General features: G+C 30.0%; 1 long non-coding RNA gene across 1 annotated transcript in view; it reads left to right on the top strand.

Moving 5' to 3' along the window:
• LOC111629845 overlaps positions 1–5808 on the top strand; it is a 79390-nt gene extending 73582 nt beyond the window's left edge. Inside the window, exon 3 of the long non-coding RNA XR_002757408.1 lies at positions 5538–5808. This is a non-coding gene — a long non-coding RNA (uncharacterized LOC111629845). The remainder of the gene's footprint in view (positions 1–5537) is intronic.
• The last annotated feature ends 3241 nt before the right edge of the window (positions 5809–9049 follow it).

The raw sequence follows: 9049 nt of genomic DNA, 5'->3' as shown, positions 1-9049 counted from the left end.
AAATATTTATATTGTTTGTTATATATGTATATATTTTTTTTTTTATTGATGTTTTTCATGATTGTGTAGAGATATGTCGGATTTTCACGTCTACTTTACCTGATTCTCCATCACTCAAGTGATGATAATTTTTTACGTTTATATTATATTTGTTTAGTAACTACGAAAACGTTTCCTATACTTGGTTTTTTTCTCTCTATTTCTCGATTTCTTACTTCTTTTGTTTTTATTCTAGTTTGCAGCTCCTCTCTATTTTTTTTTTTATCACTTTCTCTCTTTCTTCCATCTCTATCTCTCACTTATTCTATATGTTTATGTATCTACATGTCTCTATATTCTCTCTCTCTCTCTCTCTCTCTCTCTCTCTCTATCTGTCTGCTTATTTATCTATCTATCTATCCATATATATATTACAGAGGGAAAGTATGGCGATGGATCAAAGAATGACCCCCAAAGTTTTTACATTTTTGGATTCAGGGTTCCTCGAAACGTCGAGAAGTGGAAAAAAATTCGGGTTTCTTTTTCTGTATGTATGGATTTTAGTGTGTGGGGGGCACGATTTTGTTCACCCTCTTTGAAGCTTAATAACTCCCTTTCTTTTTTTTTGAAAATTTCTGAAATTTTGCACGGAGGTTGGTGCATTAAGGGGATTGATGCTGTTAAATTTCGGTGCTTAAAGATTGAGGGGTGGGAAGATAAAGGGGATCGTGTGTCGTATCTCCAGTAGGGTCGGACTTAAAGACGATTTTATTCGTTATTCTCATTTATATATATTTTTTTTATGTAACTCGTCCCTACCTTCAGAATTAAGCTTTTTTTGCCATTTTATAATAATTGAAAATATAAAAAGTTTTTAAAAATAAAATATCGTAACAGATGACGCTACCAAATGTTGCCGGGAAAGTCAGGCAACTCGTTGCTAGATTTTTTCTCACTTGTTTCTCTTATATCTCTTATATATAGCCTATATATATATTGCTCATTCGTTCTAGTCTTTTCTGTTTCTACATAAAAATCTCATTTTCTATTTATCCATTGCTCTCTCTTTCTCTTAACGAGAGAAAAACCGAAAGTGATTTTTCATTTTCTTTCTCACATCTTTATCTGTAGTTTCTTTCCCTCTTTATCTCTCTCTCTCTCTCTCTCTCTCTTCCTCTTCTTCTTCTGATGCATCAATTCGTGTATAGAAATCATAAACAAGATATAATTTTACATTTGTTCTTATTTATTTATTTATTTTATCATTACCGTTTTGTTTCTTCTTTAATGTTTTTATTTTCTCATTGTAACTCTATCGCATTCTGTTTTTCCTCCATCCTCTCTCATTATTCTTTTCAGACTTTCGATATTTTCCCTCTCCTCTTCATTATATTCTCATTGTTCACTTTCCATTCTTCTTCTTTTATTTATAATTTTCTCATCTTTACGATTGTTAATATATTTTATTTTCTTATTTATAATTTTTATTATTATTATTTTTTCTAAGGCCCCAATGTTTATTTCTTTTTACTTCTTCAATTACCGTAGTTTAATGTAACAGTAGAACTTTAACTTCACTTTTCAGAATTATTGTCTAAATTTACATCGGTAGACTATAAATTTATATTATTATTGTTCTGTTATTTTATTTATTATTTTCGATCCTTTGTGACGTGGCATGCCAAATTCGCCATACGTGTCATGTGAGAAATTCGAATGCCATTTAGAAAATTATGCCTTTTAAGCGTTCACGCAATGATTTTCCTTTTTTATTTATCGATTAGTACTTGTTTTTTCCTATACATACTGCCTTATTACTTGACTGTTACTGTTACAGTCCTAGTAACATAATGGGATACAGGCTATGTTAGTAGGACTGTAACAAGAGCAGTCTGTATCCCAGGACTGTAATAGAGCAATGGGATACAATGTGTTACTACTAAAGTCTAGTAATATCGTAGAATACAATACGTATTCTATTATATTACTGTTAGTCATTCTATAACAGTAACAGACTACCCATTATTTGTAGAAGCAAATACTATATTCATCACTTGCAGTTATTTGTAGAACTAATAATAATATTATTATTATTATTATTACTTCACAGCACTAATGATTATTACTGTTAGCTACTTGCAGTACCACCGAGATACTGTTACTTGCTGCACTAATAGACTGTTAAATTACAACAATATTTTACTGTATAAATGTAAAGATCAGCTTTGGTTATAAATTTATATGTGATGTAATTATTTTATCTATTGTATAGCATTCTATTCTTGTAAACACAGTACTGTCCGCATTCGCAGTTTTCCATCCTACTACCTTAGCATATACATGTATTAAGTGTCACGTATATAGAACGTGATCTGTTCACCAAAGTAACCATTTATTATCAATTTTCTTTGCAGCTGTAAAGGAAAATATGATTATTATGCTTCTTAATATAGTAACAATGACTGTATGGAAAAGCTTGGCAATTGAAAACCGTGACAAGTTCTGCTCAATATCTCACACCAGTCAATGTTACCGTGTTATTAACCATTCTTATATACCCGTAAATAGGATAAACTCGTAACTTTTGATCACGGTGACGTTGACTCGAGTTTTATGAAAGTGTTACGCTCGGAACTGTAACAAGATGCAGATCTGCTCGTCGATAACCGTAAAGAGAATGGTTAGTGAAGTGTCATATATTGATGAACAGATACGACAGTGTTTATTACGGTGTCTACTATAATTAATGACGTCTAAAACTAGGAAATTCTACTTTCAATTATATATATAATTCGTGCTTCATTTAAATATTTTTATTATTTTGGATGAAAAAATGAGATTGATCAGAACGGTGTGGATAATTTAAAAAGAAAAGATGTTAAAATGACGAGACAGAAAATTAAGATGGGGTCAAAATGATGAAGTTGACAGGATGAAGGAGTGATCAGAATGATTGAGGATAACAAAATGAGGTAGAGATCAAATGTTTTGGTTGGCAAAATGAGGGAAAGATTAAGATTAAGGGAGTAACAAAATGAGAAAGTGGGAAAGTGTTTAGGTTTAAATGATGAGGGAGAAATTAAGATTAAGGGATGATAAAATGAGGAGGAGGTCAGATGTTTGAATGACAAAATGAGGGAAAGATTAAGATTAAGGGAGTGACAAAATGAGGAGGAGGTCAAGTGTTTAGGTTAACAAAATGAGGGCGAAATTAATGTTAATTTAAGGGGAGTGACAAAATGAGGAAGAGGTAGTGTTTAGGTTGACAAAATTAAGTATCAAAATGTAAATATTTATAAAATGAAATTATCAGGAAAAAACAAAATTATTAAAAATAAAAAGTTGATAAAATAGAGATTCAATATTAAACTTGATAAAGTAAAGTAGCTAAAAAGGACGAAGTTAACAAACTGAAGAGAAGAAAATAATATAATTTTATATAGAAATTTAAAATCCTTTTAAAAGTGTAAATTCTAACAATTTAATGCGTCTTATCATATATAATTAGTAAATTAAGAAGCTATTCTTGACTACTAATCAGCTAAACTTTTCACAAATTACAAAATAGGATTAATCTACATCCTCTTTCAACTCGACTAATCTAACTATTATGGAGCACCTTTAAATATATATATTTTTCTCTTTTTAATTTATTCGTTACCAAAAAGATTTTCTCATTTTCTCATCACAGAAAATTCTCTAAAATGTAAAATTCAGCTTCCTTTCATCCTTTCCACAGCGTATCATCTGCTTGATAGCTCCTGCAATCTTTAATAAATTTATGATTGAATTTAATCGTGCGAGATTTAAAATTTTAATATTTTAAACTCTATATTTATTTAATAAATTAATTTATATTTAAAGTTAAAACATTCGTTATTAATATTTATATTATTAAAATTATTTTATTATTTTTTTTAAAGGCGAATTGAAGGAAAATTTAATTATTTTTCCCTGGATAATTTTTAGAAAATTAATACTTTAATTAATATTGAATTTTCTGATTATTTTCAGCTTTTTCAATAAATTTTTTAACTTTATTAAACTAATTTTTTGTTTTTTTTAAATAAATTTTTTGATTTTTAAAATGATTTTTAAAAGATTTCGCTATTTTAGATAATTTTTCACACACTTACATAGAAAAACATAAGCAGCAGGAATAAACAGGAGCAAAAATAAGTGGAGATGGGAAACAAACAGCAGGAATAAGCTGTAGTAGGAAACAAGCAGCAGGAATAGGAAACATAAACAATAAGATAAATAGAAGCAGGAAACATAGGCAGATGTAGGAAACATTAGAAACAGGAATAAGTAATGATGAGAAACACAAGCAGTCTTCCTTACGAAATCATTAATAATGTCCACCTATAAAATTAATAATGTTTTACGTAAGAAAATACTTAAAATGGCAATTTTTAAAAGAAAAATGATATAAAATTACTTAAAATAAATTAAATAAAAAATAAAATAAAATTCTAAAACCAATCTTATATATTCAATCAACACGCAATTTTAATTAAACCTCTTCCTTCTTTTTCTTAAACGAAATTAAGCATGTAAACAAAGAAACGTCTTCAATGTTGGGAAAAAAGTAGAAGGGAGAAAAAAAAAAAAGAAACTTATTGGAACAATTACTAAAAGTGTTTACATCTATCTAATTAATTCCGTAAGAGAAAGTTGATCTAATCTTGTAAATTAGTTAAATGATTGACTTTGAAGGATCTTGCTTCTCTCACGAGATATCTCTTGAATTTATTAAAATTACATTTATCTCATCACTCCAACATTTTCATGATATTTTACTCCTTCACATTTTATTTCCAGTGTTAAATTTTTGTTTTATTTTTTGAAGTTATAAAATACACACACACACTTACATTTGTACACTGATCTAAGAGATATTGTTGCATATTCAGCAATATGTATACTGTCTAATAATGTGTAATTATATTTAACGATCACATTATTTATATATATGCTATACAAAGCCATTTTTCAAATATAACGTTTAAAACTATGGAAGTTTCGCATTCCCAACGTATTTTTACGCTTATATAAAATACAAGAACCTATATACTTGCATATAAAATACCTTAAAAGTGTTAATTTTTACATACATTATCTACAAATATGCAATTTCGCATATGTATCGCCTAAATTAGCAATTTTACACGCTTAAGAATAAGCTACTTTGCATAAGTAAACATTAAAAGTATGAATTCTAAGACGTTTCACTGATTAAAAGTGAAAAAAAAAACATTCACTTGAACATTTGAAAATATGTAAGCAAATATTAAGAAAAATCCTTCCATCAAATTAATAAACAATTAAATAAATGATGCGCATCAAGCGCAATATAGAAAACAATAATTTTTCATCATCCCTTCATTAAGTCACAATAAGATAAGGAAAATAGAAGAAGAATGCATTACAGAAAGCATTTTAAATATGTACACAGCCATAGATAAAAAGTTAAAGAATGTCTCTCATAATTTAATATATTTAGCTTGAAGATGCGGATAATAAAATGAATCTCTTGCCTTTTCTGTTGTTTTCAGTGTTGTGCGGAGTGCATCACATTTTCATTAAGCAAGGAATGGAAAATCGTCTCAGCGGTCGTATCAAAGCAGGATACGTGTGCAGGTAATGGAAGGCCAGATAGACCCGTAATGATAGTGGAAAGTAGTGGAAATTGGTGCCGCTATTGCTGTGCCAACCGTTCAAGTATCAGGAAATGTTTGTTATTAGTAGTTGCTCTCAGCGTTGTTTCCCTCTTTGTCTTCTCCTATTATATCTCCAGGTTTCAGTTACACAGGTAAGTTAATGCCATTCCCCTTTATAATCTTAAGTAATTAACGTTTTAAACTTTAAAAAAATTAACTTTATTGATATAATTAGCTAATTATATTCTCGTTAATAATTAAATCTCGTTATAATGTTATAATGAGGCGTGGGAGTGATTCGGATGCTGGATCCCCTCCGGAGGATTAGGAATAAAATTAAACTTAAAAAATTATAAATAAATGGTGCTTTAGGTACATTTAATTTGTCTTCATTCTCATTGTATTTTTACATTATCCTCCCAGAGTATCCCTACAGCATTCTCCACATCATCCCCACAGCCTACATCCTCCCAGATCACCCCACAGCAAAGCATTTAATTATAATATCTAATCGCCGCTAATTAACATTAAAGACATTTAAATTATCATTATCATGAGCATAATTAGAGAGGGGATGGTGAAAGAATTTTATTTATTTTTATTTTTTAGTTTATTCGTCAGCTTATTTTTATTATTATTATTATTATTTGAATTTGCAATTTATACATAATGAGAAATTTCTAGAGAAAGTATGCTATCGAATGATGATGGATGATCTCTGATGCTGTGACATCTCCAGAGCTGTAGATAAGACAGATGTCATCAGGTGCCTATATAAGTTGAACACGCTTATCTCACAGTTCGATTGTCACCTGTCAGTGCTGTCATCTCGTTTTTCCTTGCCTTCCACTTCCTTCTTAGATGTGAAAGTTAGGAATATTCTCNTGTGTTATGCTCCTATTCGTTGGAATATAATACGGATATAACACACAACACACAGACACGTGCTGCTGTGTGATATTTCTGTCTCTTTTCCACTCTTCATCCATTACAAAGTGGATTTCTTCAATGCTCTACGGTAGGGATTTACTATATAATTTTTACATAAATTTGAAAAAATATTGCTGTTTTTTACAAAAAAAAAACATCATGAAAGAGAATAAAGTATTACAAATTTTACGTTTTATTATCATGATAAAATATTAATAAATGAATCTCTTAAAGCTGTAAACATTGTTTATTTCAATTTTTTATCTTCAAATTTAAATTATATGTATATGTGTGTATATATATATTAAAAAAATTCAAAGTATTGCCTGTTTAGGAGACTTTAGAACGTTGTCGAGAAAATAAATTATTGAAACAGTGAAGCTGTTACCATAGCAACGGACAATTTCTCTCGCTTCGACGATCTTATTGGCATCTGAAGATGCAAAGTTGGGCAGGAAAGCGTAAAGAAAAGTTTATTTCTTGACGAGTTTCTGCTCCGATTCAAATTAGTGATGAGAATTTCTGCTATAAAGTTATTGCTTTTACTTTTTATAGGTTTTCTTTTTTATTCCCTCTTTCTAAAATTTTAATATTATATATATATATTCTATAATATATGTTTCCATAATGATCGAACTTATCAAATTTGTTCTCTTTCGCCTTTTATTGTAGGAATTTTTTTTTCCATTTAAATGTCTTTAAGTTGGCTAAATTGTTATATTTTCCTATTCCTTACGATTCAGTGCTTAAATTTAGTAAAATTTGATGTGTAAAGCATTAAGGTATAGCATATTACTTAATGTAATTTTGCACTCTTCTGACACACACGTTCAGCATGAGGCGTTATGTATGCTGCAATACAACACGTTAAATTTTCTTATCATGAAACTCAATGTACTTAACTCCATGCATCCTTAACCCACTCCCTTCTCATGGTACCAAATTGTATCTCGGTTCCTATGAAAGATAAGGGCACAGTTTGAATTATAAAGTTGTATATTATCTCAAAATCAATGGAAGACGTTCTTTATCCGGTTAAAATACTCAAAGAGGAAGCGTTTGAACACTCAAAAATGGGTAGAGAAACTCTGTGAGGTTTCTTTGCATAGCCTCGCGGAATCACACAAGTATAGCTTATTCTTCTGAAGTAAATTAAAATTCCTCTCTCCAGAGCCTGCTTCCTTTACACTGTTGAACTGTTCCAGCGTGCAGATTTATGCAGAGAAGCCTCATTCAATTCATGTAATTACTAATTTATATTTTCGTTATTTTCAAGGTTAAAGTTCGTATCTGCGCTTCTATACATAATTTTTATGTACAGGAACTTCTTATGTTNTTTGCATAGCCTCGCGGAATCACACAAGTATAGCTTATTCTTCTGAAGTAAATTAAAATTCCTCCCTCCAGAGCCTGCTTCCTTTACACTGTTGAACTGTTCCAGCGTGCAGATTTATGCAGAGAAGCCTCATTCAATTCATCACCCATATTTTTAGTGTCTATCCGCTTCCCTTTGAGTAAAAAGTTGGAGCATGGAGTTTTCCCTTTGAGTAAAAAGTTGGAGCATCCCTGATAAGCGCTTCAATTCAGCCTTTACAGTTGCTTTTACAATTACCTTCACTGCTAGCGTGATGAGCCATCTCGTATGATAGTTGATCATCCCTACTAATGATACGAAATACAGTGAAGACACAACGGTACGTTTAGGAAGACATACACTCTAACGGTTGCCTTTGTAAAGCTGCAAACAGCCATTCTCCAACAAGATAATACTCTGCCGCATACAGCTAGATTTTTCCAGGATTGTGCCACATTTTCTTGGTCTACCACGATTGCAACATCCATGGGCAAATCTTGTTACCTGTATACCTTAATGCCCAACTGTATCACTGCATGTATCAGGCAAGAGGAGATCCTACAAAGTACCAAAGGTTCCTTTAAATTGTACTATTGTCGAGCATGAAAGTTTCTATATTGTAACCATTTAGTACTGTATAATTACGCTCTCACTAATAAAATTTCATTGGATTTAACGTTTCCTTCTTTATGTAGGCCTATACCATTTTTTTCATCAATGAGTGTAGTAGTATTTACATTTATTTCCACCTTTCATTTTATGTTATTACCCTTGCAATTCTGATAAGTTATTTTCGATCGAGTTTACATTCTTCTACAATTTTAATCAAAGAAAATTTATCGAGAAATAACAAAAAAATTACAAGATTAATAATTTTCAAATATTTCATACCTTTTCCCCCTTTCTCCTCTTTATCTAAACAGCACCTTTTAATAAATTCTTGAGAAAATTTAAACTCGCGAATAATTTTTTTATTATTTTTCATTAACTTATTTTTCGAGCAGTTTTTTTCTTCTTCTTTTTTTAATTCCTGCAATTTTAAAATAGAATTTTTATTTAAATATTCCATGCGATTTTTATTATTGAAATTTTAATTTTGATCGTTCTTATATATATATATTTA

The sequence above is a fragment of the Centruroides sculpturatus genome, unplaced genomic scaffold (assembly GCF_000671375.1).
Source record: "Centruroides sculpturatus isolate CEXI.00-Female unplaced genomic scaffold, Cexi_2.0 scaffold588, whole genome shotgun sequence".
Taxonomy (NCBI): domain Eukaryota; kingdom Metazoa; phylum Arthropoda; class Arachnida; order Scorpiones; family Buthidae; genus Centruroides; species Centruroides sculpturatus.
Note: the sequence above shows the minus strand (reverse complement) of the source record. Positions and strands in the feature narration are given on the sequence as shown.